Source organism: Tenrec ecaudatus, chromosome 11, assembly GCF_050624435.1.
Source record: "Tenrec ecaudatus isolate mTenEca1 chromosome 11, mTenEca1.hap1, whole genome shotgun sequence".
Lineage (NCBI taxonomy): Eukaryota > Metazoa > Chordata > Mammalia > Afrosoricida > Tenrecidae > Tenrec > Tenrec ecaudatus.
Window position 1 is genome coordinate 25,181,194 of NC_134540.1, and position 16,417 is coordinate 25,197,610.

Here is a 16,417-nt window from a genome sequence, read left to right on the forward strand (position 1 = left end):
GAGATAAATGAATCTTACTCTGAATTTCACATTGTTTCTGTCACCCAGTGCTTGCTCTGTTATATTCAAAAAACAGATGGATCACCATTGATGGTGGTCAATTGTGTATGCCAAGAAATTCTGAAGACTGTTACCTGGAAACATGTCCATACCCATTTCCAGGAAAGATGATTTAAAACTCTTCCCCCACAAAAAAAAATGCCATGGAGTTGACTTATAGAATAAAGTAGAACTGCTCCCTAGGGTTTCCAAGACTGTAAATATTTATGGGAACTTATGCCCTCATTTGTCTCCTGTGGAGCTAGTGTACTTGAAGCACTGATTTTACAGTTAGAACCATGGTGCTTAACCTTCAACCCCACTTAGTCTCTTTGATGATCAAATAGAACGCAAGTCAACTTCTGTTCATTATAATTCAGAAACATGTGTGGTGGTACATAGATGTGGAACACCTAAAACTTGAAATTGAATTCAGGAGAGAAAATGAAATGAATGATATCAATGCGGACATTTGATGGATATTGGTTGAAAGCCAATAATTTGTTTCTTTCTTTCCCAACAGTTTTATCGTCAAGTAATTTACATATCATATAATTCAAGTTTAATCATTCATCATATCCAGGATATTCATACAATCACCACTGCATCAATTTTAGAGCTCCCCCCATCGTGAAATCCCCTTTAAAATGAGTTATAAAATCACATTATTCTAGTGCTCCCTTCCCACGCCTATCTTCATTATTTACTCCCGAAATCCTCTTTCCCCCCTGTCATCCATCCCCGCCCTGTATTCCCTACATCCACTTATATCAGTTAGTATCATTATGCCTCCACTCCTGTACCTCACACTTGGGAGACCCAACAGAAAACAATAAAAAACTAAAGTTCACCAAGGTGTACGGATAAAAACTGAATAGTAGAAAGACAAATATACAAATAATGTGTAAGAAGGAAAAGACCCCCAAAACCATTCCAAAGTCAGGGAATAAATTTCTGTCTTGAAACCAGTAAGAGATACTTGCACCCAGAACAAATAAAGGTTGAATCTATAGGGTGGGTAACTGGCCAAGTGTCAATTTAGATCCAGTATAGCCAAGATAATCAACGGTCTCTGCCTGATAGTAAGGTTGTTCAGGACTCTTGTCTGTGGCTGGAGCAGATCTGACAGTGGCTCGGTCTGACTAGACACTCGGCAGTTGGGTTTTGGGCTCCCACTGTCCCCCATAGGCCTCCACAATTTGAGTGTTCATAATTTTAGCACTAATGTTTTTCTCCTCATCATATTCATATTTTGTCATTGGCATCCTTGGATATACAAGCTGGTATGTTTCTTCTGTGTGCACTTAGTTGATTCCTCGCTTAGATGGCTGCTTGTTTGAATAAAAGCCTTTAAGACCCAAGATATTCTTCAGATTGGTAGCCGGGCAACATCTGCTTTCTTCACTACACTTTGCTATAGTACCCTTATCTTCAGTGATCATTTCATAAAGGTGTGTATCGAGCAGGGCCATGATGTAATAACTGATTATTCATATGTTGGAGTTAGGATGGAGTGTAAGCCCCAAATTAACTCCTGGATTTATGATTTTTTTCTCTCTAAGTTTTCTGTAACTTGGAAGTTTATACATATGTCCTATCATTCTATAGTTCAATCATATCAAACTTAATTATACAATGGTTTCCATAATCTTACATGTTTTCCAAAACATACTTTACCTTCCTGGACTTCTTGACATCATCTCTTCGAACCCTCTATGCCCCCCTGCCCCCAAACTCGTGTTATATTTTCTTTTCTGTGGGCTCAATGTCTCTGGGTTTCATTTACCGAAGAATAAAGAAACAACACAGCTTCCAGAAGGTGAGCCCCCATGACAAACCCTAATATAAACAAGCATTAGCAGAATATAACAGAATGGTTGTCACAGGATGACAAAAATAATTCTTATCTAAATATAGCAAACAGGGCATCAATGTACCAAGACCATTTTGTTTGTCAACCAACAATACACAGCTTGGTACAGTGGTCTTCTTTTACCTCACACACAATGTTGTATTGGCTGAAGTCCTCGGGTTACAAGTGTGTCTTATGTAGAGTCCAGTAAAACCACTGGAGTTCTCATTTGGGTCTCACAGATGCAGCCTGTGGAGCATGACATGCACCCCGAAGACCCAGGAGTCACTGTCCCAGTGTCTGGGTTCCTGGGATACCCCTGGACGCCCTACGTCAATTCTGCTCACCGACTGCATGCCACCAAAGACCCTCCCTACCTGATGATCCCCAGCGCATCCTCATTCTCCTGCCCCCACCTGGTGGTCACCCTTCCCTCTTCTTCCCCTGTGTAAGTCCGGGTAGACTAAAGAAATAAATCCACAGAAACTCCTATGTGTCTAAGAGAGTGTTTTATATAAAGGGTAATTGTACATTAAGAAAGCATCCCAACCCAATCCAGTCCAAGCCTATTAGTCTGATATTAGCCGAATCCAGTCCAAGCCTTTAAGTCTGATACCAATCTATAAAGTCATCTTCAGACTCATGAAACATATGCAATGACACTGAATGCAGGACAATCACAGGCCAGTGGGTAGACTTTGGATCCAGTGGCGTTGTAAGCATCTCAGCGCTGGCAGGGGTCTCCACGTGGCTTCTTCAGCTTCAGAGGTCTGGTTACATCAGGGTAGGTCCATGTGGCTTCTCCAGCTGAGGGCACTAGTATATTTCATGTGTCTTGTCAGCTGCAATATCTCACAGGGTGTGAGCAGAGAGAGAAAGCTGTCTCCCACTTCCAAGGAGGAAATACTGGATTCCCAGAATTCTCAAGAGAAAGCCATGCCCACACAGAGCCCTCATTGGCAATGACTCAATTAACTGACAGACTAGACTTCACCCCTTCACTCTTAATCCTCTCAAGTCCCAAACTGTAACTCCACATCCCCCAACAGACATGCCCCTATGTTCACCCACTTAACCATTCCCTCTCCTCTCTCCTGTGCTGCTACTCTCCTTGGTAAGCTTCTTCCCTCTGACAGAACTGCCTCCCTCTCCGGGGAACCTCACCCAGGATCCACGTGGGTACCCCTCAGCAGACAGAATCCCCAGTCTTCCCCGACAATTTGATCCCAGGTATCAGGTGCCCTCCGGTTAAGTGACCTACACCGTACTTACCTGGAGCAGATAACATGGGGTTCATGGGCACTGGTGCAGCTCTTTACCACACTGTCGGGTTCCCAGCCAGAAGCTTAGACAGCCTGCAAGCTTGAGTTTGTGGCTGTTCTGCTTGCTCCCACTGCAGTAGACTCATACAGTATTGGTCTCTTTTATTCTTGACTAATTTCACTCAGCATACTATTTTCCAGATCCCTCCCCAAATTGAGGTGTTTCATGGTTTCTTCAATGTTTTTAGGGATGTGTAGTATTACATTCTGTGTATGCACCAGAGTTTTTTATCCTCTCTTCTATTTATGGGAATTTAAGCTGTTTAGAGCTTCTTGTTGTGAACTTTGCTGTGAAGAATGTGGGGAAGCAAATGTCTACTCGTGATCTGTTTCTTATTTCTTTGTTTGTTTTTATTTTAATTGGGTTACAGTAATGGGAGTAATGTATACTAGGTGGTATCTCACTGTTGTTTTGACTTGCATTTCCCAGATGGCTAATGACCTGGAACATTTCCTCATGGTCTTATCAGCCATCCTAGTGTCATCCTTTGTGAATTATCTGTTCAGGTCTTTCACCCACCTTTGCAGAAGGCTATTCATTTTTTTCTCGTAAGCTTGTAAAATTTTGTAGATCTTAGTAATTAGTCCTTTGTTTTTGTCCTTAGTAAATATATTTTCCCAGTCTGCGGGCTCTCTGTTTACTCTTTTAATACAGTTTTCAATGTACACAAGTGTTTTATTTTTAATAGTTCCCATTCATCTATTCTGTCTTCACAGCGTGTGTTTACTTTGTTAATTCTGATAGCCCATGTATTCGCTTTGCCCAATATCTTCATTGATGATCCTAATAGCTTTGGGATTTACCTCTAGGTCTCTGATCCACTTTGAGTTTTTCTTTGTGCATAGGGTGAAGTATTGGTCTTGTTTCATTCTGCATGTGGATAACCAAATTTTCCAACACCACTTATTGAATCGGGCATCTGCTTCCCATGTAAAGCTTTTTGGGCCTTTGTCAGGAATCATTTGTCTGTATGTGGATGTTTTTGTTTTGGGTTTTTTTGGTGTTCTGAATCCATTGATCTCAGTATCTATCATTATACCAGTGCCAGGTTGTTTTGACAGATGTAGCTTTAGCTGTATCTTAAGTTTTGAGATCCGGTAGTGGAAGGCCACCTACTTTGTCTTCTTTTTGAGGAGTTCTTTGCTTATTCAGGGCTTCTTATCTTTCTTACCGTTCAATATGAAGTTGGTAATCAGTTTTTCCAGTTCTTTGAAGAATGATGCTGGAATTTGGATCAGGATGGCATTGAAATTGTAGATTACTTTAGGTAGTCTTGATATTTTCACTATATTGAGTCTTCCAATCCATTAACATGGGTTATGCTTCCATTTGTGTGGATCCCTTTTGGTCTCTTGTAGTCATGTTCTGTAGTTTTCTTGATAAAGGTCTTGTTTTTTTAGTTAGCTTTCTTCCTAGATACATCAGATTTTGTGTCTATTGTGAATGGTACTGATTCTTTGATATAGTTTTCTGTATTATCTGGTATATAGGAATTCCATTGATTTCTACTTGTTAATCTTGTGTCCTGCTACTATACTAAACTCCTCTATTGTGGACCCCTTAGGATTCTCAAGATATAAAATTGTATTGTCTGCAAATAGCAAAAGTTTCACTTTTCCTTTACCCAATCATACAACCTTGATATCATGACACTATCTTATGGAATTAGCTAGGACTTACAGCACAATATTGAATAGAAGTGAGGAGATCATGCTTTCAGCTTTTCTCAATTGAATGCAATATTTGTTCTTAGTTTTTCGTATATGGCCTTTACTATACTGATTAATTCCCTTCTAATCCTACCTTCTTGAGAGTCTTTATTAGAAATGGGTGCTAGATGTTATCAAATGCTTTCTCTGCATCAATTGATATGATCATATGTTCTTGTCCTCTTTTTCTGTTGATGTGGTAGATTGCATGAATTGTTTTACTAATGTTGAGAATTCCTGCACCCCTGATATGAATCCCACTTAGTAGTAATGCATTTATTATATGTTTTGGATTCTGTTGGCCAGGTGGGTAGGATTTAGTTGAGGATTATCGCATCTATGTTCATGATAGATACCAGTTTGTAGTTGCCTGCCCTCTGGAGTCTTTGCCCAGTTTGGTATCAGTTTAATGCTGGCTTTGTAAAATGAATTTGAGAGTTGCTATCCCTATCTATGTTATAGAATTGTTTGTGTAGGATTAACGGTAGATTTGCTCTGAATGCTTGGTAGAATTCTCCTCTGCAGCCATCTGGACCCGGGCTTTTTTTTGCAGTTGGGAGTTCACTGATGGTCTTGTTTGTTTCTTCTTTTGCCATGGGTCTGTTCAAGTTCTTAATCTCCATATAAGATAATTTGGGGAAAGAGTGATTTTCCAAGTATTTGTCCATGTCCTCCAAATTATGGAATTTGATGGAATACAGTCTTTCATAGGACTGAATAATTAATCTTTTTTTTATTTCATTGGTATCTTTTATGACTCCCCCTTTTTCATCTGTAATTCTAGATGTTGACATCTGCTCCTTCTTTCCCTTTAAGTTTACCAGTGGTTTGTAGGTTTTGTTAATCCTTTCAAAAAACCAACCTTTTGTTCTGTTAATGTTTTCCATTGTTCTCCTATTTTCCAGTTCAGTCATTTCTACTCTAATTTTTGTGATTTATTTTTTCTGTGAGAAGGATTATCCTGCCGACTCTGTTCTAGCTGCTGCAGGTTTAGAGTTAAGGTGCTGACTGTAATTCTCTCTTCTTTTTTCATGTTCACGTTTATTGCAAACAGTGGCCTTTATTGTGTCCCATAGGTTTGGGCATGTTTTATTGTCATTATCATTGATTTCTAGGAACTTTTTAATTTCCTCTTTTTGGTGGGCTAATGTCCATTTCTTTTTGAGAAATATGTTATTGAGTCTATAGTCCCCATATTGTGAGGAAGCCTTAGCCCCATGTGAAGGTCTTGCCTAGGGGTTTCATAGAGGAGCCCAGCCAACATCTAATATAAACTACAGTATATACAAATATAACTATCACTTTTTGACTCAAAGTCATGAGAGTCAAGTTAGAATCAACTTTGAATCAATTTTGAATATATAAGTACAGATAAATAGGTCAAACATCAAGCCAAAGTCAAAATAAAATATTCCTTTAAAAGCCTTTGTTACTTTCAGAAGTGTAATGCATGCATTTAGAAGCAAATTCACAGCCAGTCTAGTTTAGGACTGGGCCATTCCGACCAAAGAACCTGAATTTTTTATGACTAAGAAAGTTTTTTAAAGAAATTTAAAAATATATTCAGATCTTTTGTGTGAAACTCACATTGTTCTATGCTATTACAAATTTTAAATCTAAATTTTTGATATAATGTGCACCCCCCCTCTTTGTGCTAGTGGTGCAATGATTAAGTCCTGGGTTGGAATCCATCAGCCATTCTAATCAAGCAAGTTACTCACCTACAGGGGATGGCAGAGATGTTTGAGTAGGTAGATGTTTGAGTAGGTATGCTTCTTAAACTTTGAGGAGCATACAAATCATCTTCTAAAGTCGTCGACATAGTTATTCAGATTCAGTAATCCTTGATTGGAGCCTGAATGAGCCCGGAGTTTACAGGTGTGAGGACAGAAAGAAGTACTGCAAAGACAAAGGATTCAGAGCATCTAACAGCTACTCTTCGGAAAATACTTTGGATAAATATATAAAATAATACTTCTACAACTAGAATCTTCAAGAAAAAAAGGCGGGTAAAGTGTAATGAGGAGCTGTATTGTCAAAGTTTGTTTTGTCCACATAGTTATATTTATGAAGTAAACCTGAAAAATAGTTAAGTAGAGGCTAACTATCTATTTGAGATTTAGTCCTCAAATAACTGGGATCCCTCTGCATTCACATCTGTGAATAATAACATATAATTTTGGTAGATTTATATGTCTCTTGATCAATAGATGTTTGTTTCTTCCTGAATAATAACCCTTGGTGACAGTGTTAGTCTGGCTTGACTAGAGAAACAAATCCAGAGACACTCATAGGTATATAAAAGACAGCTTTATAAAAAAAGGGTAATTGCATATTAAGAAAACATTCTAGCCAAGCCCAGTTCAAGTCCATAAATCCAATATTAGCCCATATGTCTAATACTATTAGTCCATGAATTCCTCTTTAGACTTATGCAACCATACAATAATGCAGAATGCGGGAAGATCACAGGCAGTGGGTGGAAAGTCTCATAGATCCAGTGGTGGCGGATGCATCTCAGTGCTGGCATGGGTTTCCATGTGGCTCCTTCAGCTCCAGGGCTCTGGCACCATCAGTATGTCTCCATGTGGCTTGTCAATAGGAATGTCTTGCAGCGACTGAACATATCTGGCATCCAGTGAATTATGTCTTTTATGCATCCAAATGAGTTCCTCAAGTTGCAACCTGATTGGCAGGCTAGAGTCCACCTCTATAACCTATTTAATGAGTTGGCACTAGATAATGAAGCTACCATCTCTTATTCCTTCTACTCTCTTTGATCTTTTTTCGGATGTCATTATTTTACCATTGCACTTGATTATCAGTTAAGATATATATATATATATATATACATATATATATGTATATATGTACACGCACATACATACACACACACAGAGTATAGGTAATAAGGCCTACTCTCTCCATTTTGATACAATATTTTAAAGTAGTAGTCTTCTGTATTTAAGACCCCATACTATCTTATGACTTTAGCTGTGGATCTGTGAGGAAAAGACTTTTATTCAAATTTTTGTCTTAATGTTGAATTCCCCATTAGATAGAGACAATCTTAAGTGCAAAGAGAAAATATATTAAACATAAAAGTGTTATTCACAATGAAAGTGTATCATGACCAATATTATATGCTACATAATTGCCAAACCTGTGAACTAGGAGGCTAACTTTTTCTCTCTTGGCCATCGTTCATGGCGCTTGAGTCCACAATCAATGCTCACAGAAGAAGCAGTCAAGAGATCAAATGACACATCACCTTAGGTAAATCTGCACAAGACGAATTTAAAACATTGAAATGCAAGGATGCTACTTTGAAGACGTCAGTGTGCCTGACCAAACTATGGTATTTTCAGTGGCCTCTTGTGGATGTGAAAGTTGGACATTGAATAAGGAAAGCCAAAGAAGAATCAATGAATATTGAAAGTACTATGAAGTGCTTAAAGAACAAACAAATATGTCTTAGAAGAAGTATAATCTTAGCATTTCCTTAGGAGCAACAGTGAGGAGACTTCATCTCACATACTTCAGACATATAATCAGGAAAGGTCAGTACCTGGCAAAGATATCATGCTCGGTAAGTAGAGAGGCAGGAAAAAAAGAGGATGTCCCTGGCTCTGACGGATGGCTACTGTGGCTGCAACAAGGGGCTCAAACCTAAGAACAATTTCAAGATGACTAGGGCTGTGTAGTGCTTGGGTCTGCTGTACTCAGTGCTGTGCGTTGGAATTGACTCAATGGCATGTAACTGTAAACGGCCCGATCCTATCAAATTCATTCCATCTCCTGCGTGCCTGAAGCCATTTCAAAACAAGATCTGTCAAGCAGATTCTGAAAATATTAGCTCCTTTATAATTACCCTTTTTCAGGGTTTTAAACTTTCGTATTTTGTTGTTTTGGAACAGCTTTTAAATAAGCCAGAATATAAACCGAAAACAAACACTTCCTTCCTTCTTCTTTACCGAGTCAAGTTCTCTTTGTATCAATCACAGTTCCAATCTTCCTAAACCCAAATCTGATTCTGACCCTCGCTTGGAAGTGTGTTTAATCATTCTCTTACATTTATAGAAAGAAGTCCACACGCTATTCTGTTCAAGGCCCTTAACCTCCTTGTCTGAATGAAACCCACAGTTGCAGAGTTAAGTCGAATAATTTCTTCACCTAGAAATATGAGAGCAATTATAGGGTCCCTCCCACTCAGAGGTAATTGTGTTGTCTCCATCAGAAATGCCCTCCTCAATTCTCCTAGCTTATTAGTCACTCTCTTGTATAAAACTTATATAATGTTATTACCATCTATGCTCCCCTCATTTCTCTTTAAATCGTACATTCTTTGTAATCCTGGCTCATCTGGGCACATGATTCAGAGTGAAGTTATAAATTATATTACTGTTGCCTCCATCAGGATCCATAAGAGAAATACTAGAAGAATATATACACTAAATGATTTATTACAATAAAACATTGGTGTACTTTATTGTGGGTACTAGGTAAACAGGTCCAAACTCCAGAAGGCAGGATGAGCAAGATAGAATTCTAGTATGCAGTTTGAAACTACTGTCAGAGGCAAAATTCCTTCTCCATTCTGGAAGTCCGAACTCTGCTCTCAAGGTGTACCAACTGACTAAATCAGGCTCATGGGTGGAATAGTCTCCTTTACTGTATATGATAAACATTACTGATTATCAATTGATAATGGGTTTTCAAATGTGGATGATATTTTCCTAGCAAACCCTAGCTTATGCTTGATTGGCTAGCTGGGGATAATAGAAAAGTGTCATTGAGACCTAAAATTTTCAGTCCTAAATATTTCAGGATGAGACAGGTGAAATTAAAAGTAAGAGTGTTAATGGCTAATCTTGGAATCAAATACATAAATTTAAAAATTAGTAATAGCTATGACACTGATTGTTTTGATTTTTTTACAATACTATATTTTGTTAAGAAAATTATTTAATAATTTTATTACTCCTACAACAGATAACCCTTTACCAGAGATTGAGTTCATGAGAATTGTCTAGAAGAGTAAAATGTGTGGTCAATGTTTGTAAAAGGATATAAAATATCAAGCTGATTTTAAAGAATAAAATATCAAGCAAAAAAGTAGAATATAATAAATAGATATGCAAATGTGTTGGTGTTTAAAAACATTTGTTCTTCTAAAGTACATATTTTACAGGCAACATTGAGTGTATAATCTTAATTGTGAAATAGTGCTAAGCTAGTGTTAAATTATGTTTAGGTTTCTAAATAAGTCTCAATTATTATAAATCATTATACACAGATGTTCATTCTTTTAAAGGGCTGGGAATAAGATAACATTTTTACAGATATACTGACATTCAACCTTTAAATAATGTATATTTTATGTGAATTTATCTCAGTTGAGTAGCATTAGTCTTATATTGAGTAATGCAGAAAGAATCTTGGATATCACTTTTTGTAGTCACCAGGACACTTACATATCAGTGTTTTAGAATCTGAAATAGAAATGGATAATGTTCATAATTGTTCTTCCAATTTTCATTTTGTTAAAATATTTAAAATCTTAATGCATCTTGACTATATGAAAATGTCTAAAAGTATTTTGAAAATATTAAATACCCTGGGAAAAGTTATTTTTATTTGTTAAAATATAGTTTTTTGTTTAATTAAATTAAAAAAATAGAACCATACTGTTGACACAAATTACTTTGCTTACAGTTATTATAATTCACAATGATACAATACATAATAATAAAAACAAATCAGTAGGATATAATTTTGTATATGTTACTATTAACGTCTGTGTAATGTAATGATTGCTATTATAAATAATGTGATAGCTTTAATGCCCAAAATATTTTTTTAAAATTTGAAAAAGGCTCTAGAATAAAAATATGCTCATAACTTGTGTGCATAAAAGTTAATGTACATGTTCAGGGCATTCACAGGTAGAAGAAGGCAACAGATTCAGTCCCCGAGTCTAGCACATCTATACTCATCTATTTGCTTTGCTTTGTCAAAACATATGAAAAATCATTAAAGTGTTTTAATAAATGTCTGGTTTTCCTCCTCATTCATCTTATAAATATTAATTAGCCATGGATCAGGCAATTAAAGTTTAATCAATTTGCACTAATTAGCACCACATACTTGCATAAAAAGATAAAACCAACTCTTGCATCTGGCTGTTATTTGCAGTTTTTGTCAAGTGCTGATGAGTTTAATCTTGAAGAGAAGATTAAGAAGAAAAGAAAAAAATAAACCAAGAAAGTCGTGTTAATTTTATTAAATTTTCACTCAAAGCACTGGCCATAAGTCTCATGGAGGTAGCACCAGCTACCTGAAACTCAATTTCTAAAGCCTGATTCACCCACCTCTTCATCATGGCCCCGTCCAATGGAGAGAGGTCTCATACTTCATAGCTGTGCCTTCCTTGCATTTTACTTGACTTTCATCATAAATGTCACCCTGACTCATTTCTGTGCTATGTGACTTAAAACAACAGCAACCAACTTTGAGAACAATTGATCACTGGAGCTACAGGCCTTCAGGAGGGACACCCAAAGTGGCAGCTCTGAACGAAACCAACACGTTCTTTGCTAGAAGTTCAGTGTGCTCGCTGCAGAGAGAAGAGGGGTCTTTGAAAGATTTGTAATTTGCATTTGGATTTTTCACTGGCCTTGTGTCGCTCAACACTTTTTTGCCCTACACAGACTTTAAGAGACTAACTCCTGCTTCTGTCTCTTTGATTCCTGAGTTTGATTAAATAAATCACACTGCCAATCTAGCAGGGAGACATTGTCCAGTGCATGTGGATTACTAGTTTGTGCTTTAATAACCAGAGAAAACAAAGTGTTCCATTATTGCCTATTCATCGAATCAACAAGGATTATAGTGAATGGAGCTAGTCTCTAATCACTGATGGAAATTTATCTTTGATTTGGCAGGTAAAAGTACACGTTGTAAGATGATTTAGCATTGTACTAAAAAATAGAGCATGATTCATAAAAAAGGCTGTGCACCATTTACATGGGGATTTTTATTCAGTTTATGCAAGCATCGACTAGTGAATGGTTATTGATATTTTTCAAATAAAGTATGTATGATTCATTAAACTCCATATTCCCCTGTGCACAAGCCACTGCTCTGGTAACACTCTTGGAATACACATCCCATAAAGAGAGCCGAGGCAGAAAAAGGGGTGTCATGCTTCAATGACTTCTTTTAAAAAGTGCCTAAAAAAGAGATCACATACAGTGAAAGATAATTATTTAAAGTACCATCTGGATTTCAATGCAGGCAATAATCCACATCACTGTTGACAAAAATGTAAATAAGTTCTCCACCATATTATTATATGCAGGTTGGCATCGAGATACATACCTGTGTATATTTTTAAAATAAGACTGTGAATCAAATTCTGATACTTTAGATTCTTCCCACAAAGAATGAAATAGTGTATGAAAGAATGCTCTTTAAAATTCAAATTGCTATAAAAATCACATAGTCTCGTGGGACAAAAAGGAAGATACCATTGTTGTGCTTCAGTAGCCTCTCAAGGACAAATTACCTAGTCTTACATGAATTGTACTTCAAGTCAACAGAGTTATATTTATAGGTAAAGCACTAACACAATGCAGTAAGTAAATTAAAGTTTCTGAGTCTGTGTTTCTATTCTTCTGTCACAACTAAAGATTTGGGCCATGCTGTAAATCTTTCCCTTCCCCTTGGCTCCCACATATGCTCCCACAGGATGCACTTTCTGGTTTATTCAACAGATATTTATTGCATACATGCCTATGTGTTCAGGACAAGTATGAGGGTCACCAGAAGAAGCCAGAAGAGGATGTACATTACACTTTCATTTCAATTTTGGAATGCATGCAAAGCAGAAAATGATCTTAGAACTTCTGTATTATTCGAGGAAAGAGAGCAATTATGTAGAGATCATTCAGCCCTACTTCTCTGCCATCGAATGCCTCCTGACTCGTACCGAACTTATCGAGTGGGGTCGAGAGACATTCCTCTTTGTGCTTCCAGGACTAATACATTACAGGAGGAAACAGACTTTCTTCTGCTGAGTGGCTGGTGGTATTGAGCAGCTCCGCACAGAACCACTACGCCATAGGGAAGGATAGTGGACAGCATTTAAGTACAATTGACTGCTTTGTCATGGGAGCAAATGAATCTAGTTGATGTTTTATGAAAATTCATTGTGAAGAATCTGGGAACTGATAAAGTTAGAGACCCAATGTGAGATTGAATGAGAATGTAAAAATGTTTTTTAAAAAGCGGATTGCTAATATTCTACTATAGTAAAATGTATTTGTAAATTACTAAAAATTTCATACAAAATACATCAGGTTTATTTATTATTCTGTAATTCTAAAGTTAACACAAATGAATTCCCACTGTTATTAATGGCCTGGCTCTCCAAATAATACTCTCCATTACAAACTGAGCACCTCGCATGAACAGTTCTCTTCCTTGTGCCATTTTGATATAACTAAGACAAGCCAGAATTTTTTTAAGATGCTTTCATATAGTAGGAAAGGATCAAGTGGTAGAAAAAAAAAATATATATATATATATATATAAGCACAATTAAAAAGCACAATTGTCTGAACTTTTGTAACCTAAAAGTCTTCTCAGATTTTACATTTTAGTGAGAAAAGAAAGTCCATGTAAATGATGTTGGCTTTAATTTTCTTCTCATGCCTTCCTATTCTCGTCTACATTTTTAAGAGAGCGTAATTGAGAAATAATTGGATTTTCATAGCTTATTCTAGTCTACCCAGTAGGATTCCCTTTGTCTATTTATACACTATTCATTAGAGGAATCAAGTCTATGGAATAGAGGAAAGCAGCTCTTCTCTAAACAATTAGAAATATCATTGTTCATTATCTGGAAATAGAGTTATCAAGCATAAATTGTTATCATATAGTTAAAGAGAGAAATTGAAAGCTAAGACATTTTTAAAAGCACGTGTCTTAGAATTTAGTTTTGCTTTATTTTCCAGTGATGTATTATAGGGATCACACACTAATATTAAGAATTGAAATATAAACTAGTTTATGAAATGGTAATACAAGAAATAAAAGAATGTTAGTTCATTAGAGCTTTTAAAAAATGAGTTTCCTAGTATTTATTTTTATTTTAATAAAACTCACATACACATCATAAAAATATATAAAAGAATAAAGCAGTTGTGCCTCCTAAATGATATATTTCTTGACAAACCTGTAAATATTAAAGCTATTTATATACCCTATACAGCTGCCATGGGATCAATTTCTGACTCAAAGGGAGCCCAAGTCGCAAAGTAAAAATGTCCCATAATATTTTCTAGCATGTAATTTTTAGAACAGTAGAACAAAAGTAGGTTTTTCTTCTCAGGAATCAGTAGGCAGGTTCAAACCACCAATCTTTAATTATCAACCAAACATCTGATCAATGTCAAATCAACATTCCTTTTTAGGTTCCTTTTTTGTTGTTGATGTGAGGTGCTGTGTTAGTCTAGGTGGACTAGAGAAACCAATTCATGGACACACATATGTCTATAAGAAAGAGCTTTATATACAAGAACAATTGGAACATCCCAACCCAGTCCAGATCAAGTCCATAAGTCCAATAGTAGCCCATATATCAATTACCAATGTTAAAACAATTTTATTGGTATATAATTCACATAGACAAGTCAATAGTTCAATCATACTAAAAAGTGTTGCACAAACATTTCCACAATCAATTGTAGAATGCTTACTTCTTTCTTATCCTCATTTTTTAAACGTTTTATTAGGGGCTCATACAACTTTTATCACAATCCATACATACATCAGTTGTGTAAAGCACAACTCTACATTCATTTCCCTCATCATTCTCAAAACATTTGCTCTTCACTTAAGCCCTTGAGATCAGGTCCTCTTTCTTTTCCCCTCCCTTCCCGCTCCCCCCTCCCTCATGAGCCCTTGATACCCCTTTTTCTGTTGTCCGTCCCCCAAGAAGGAGGTCACATGTAGATCCTTGTAATTGGTTCCCTCTTTTCAACCCACTCTCCCTCTACCCTCCCATGATGGCCACTCACACCCCTGGTCCTGAAGGTACCATGCGCCCTGGATTCCCTGTGCCTCCAGCTCCTATCTGCGCCAGTGTACATCCACTGGTTTAGCCAGACTTGCAAGGTAGAATTTGGATCATGATAGTGAGAGGGGGGGGGCATTTAGGAACTAGAGGAAAGCGGTATTCTTCATCGGTGCTACATCACACCCAGACTGACTCATCTCCTCCCCTAGACCCCTCTGCGAGGGGGTCTCCAGTGGCCAACAAATGGGCTTTGGGTCTCCACTCTGCACTTCCCCCTTCATTCACTATGGTAAGATTTTTTTGTTCTGATGATGCCTTCTACCTGATCCCTTTGACACCTTGTGTTTGTACAGGCTGTTGTGCTTCTTCCATGTGGGCTTTATTGCTTCTGAGCTAGATGGCTGCTTGTTTACCTTCAAGCCTTTAAGACCCCAAATGCTACACATTTTGATAGCTGGGCACCATCAGCTTCCTTCGCCACATTTCCTTCTGCACCCGTTTGTCCTCGGCGATCATATCATGGAGGTGTGCACCCAATGATTTCATTTTTTGTTCTTTGATGCCTGACAACTGATCTCTCAGGAGCCTTGTGATCACACAGGCTAGTGTGGTCTTCCATGTGGGCTTTGTTCCTTCTGAGCTAGATGGCCGCTTGTTTATCTTCAAGCCTTTAAGATCTCAGACGCTATAACTTTTGATAGCCTGGCAACATCAGCTTTCTTCACCATATTTGCTTATTCACTTACTTTGTCTTCAGTGGTTGTGTCGGAAGGGTGAGCATCATAGAAAGCAAATTTAATAGAAGAAAGTATTCTTGTATTGAGGGAGTACTTGAGTGGAGGCCCAATGTCCTTCCACCACCTTAATACTAAACCTATAAATATAGACACATAGATCTACTTCCCCATCCTCATATATAAATATATTTGCATATGTACATGTCTTTGTCTAGACCTCTCTATAAATGCCCTTTGCCTCCCAGCTCTTTCCTCTATTGCCCTTGACTTTCCTCCTGTCCTTCTATCATGCTCCATCCCCACCTGGACTTCATTACATTACCCTTGATCATGCCCTACCAGGCCTCCCACACCCACCTCATGGCCAATTTCTATCACTGCTGTTCCCTTGTTCCTGGGTTTGTTAACACCACTTCCTTTCCCCCCACCTCCCCCTTTCCCATTTCCCCCCAGAACTGTCGGTCCTGTTGTTTTTCCTCCAGCTTGTTCATCCAGCCCATCTTATTTAGATAGACCTGCAGAGATAATAACATGCAGAAAAACAAGACAGAGCAAAACCAGCAAAAATATACAACAAAAGAACAACAAACCACTGACAAAGAACAAAACAAAACACAACAAGAAAGAAAAGCTTGTAGTTAGTTCAATGATCATTTGTTGATCTTTAGGAATGTTT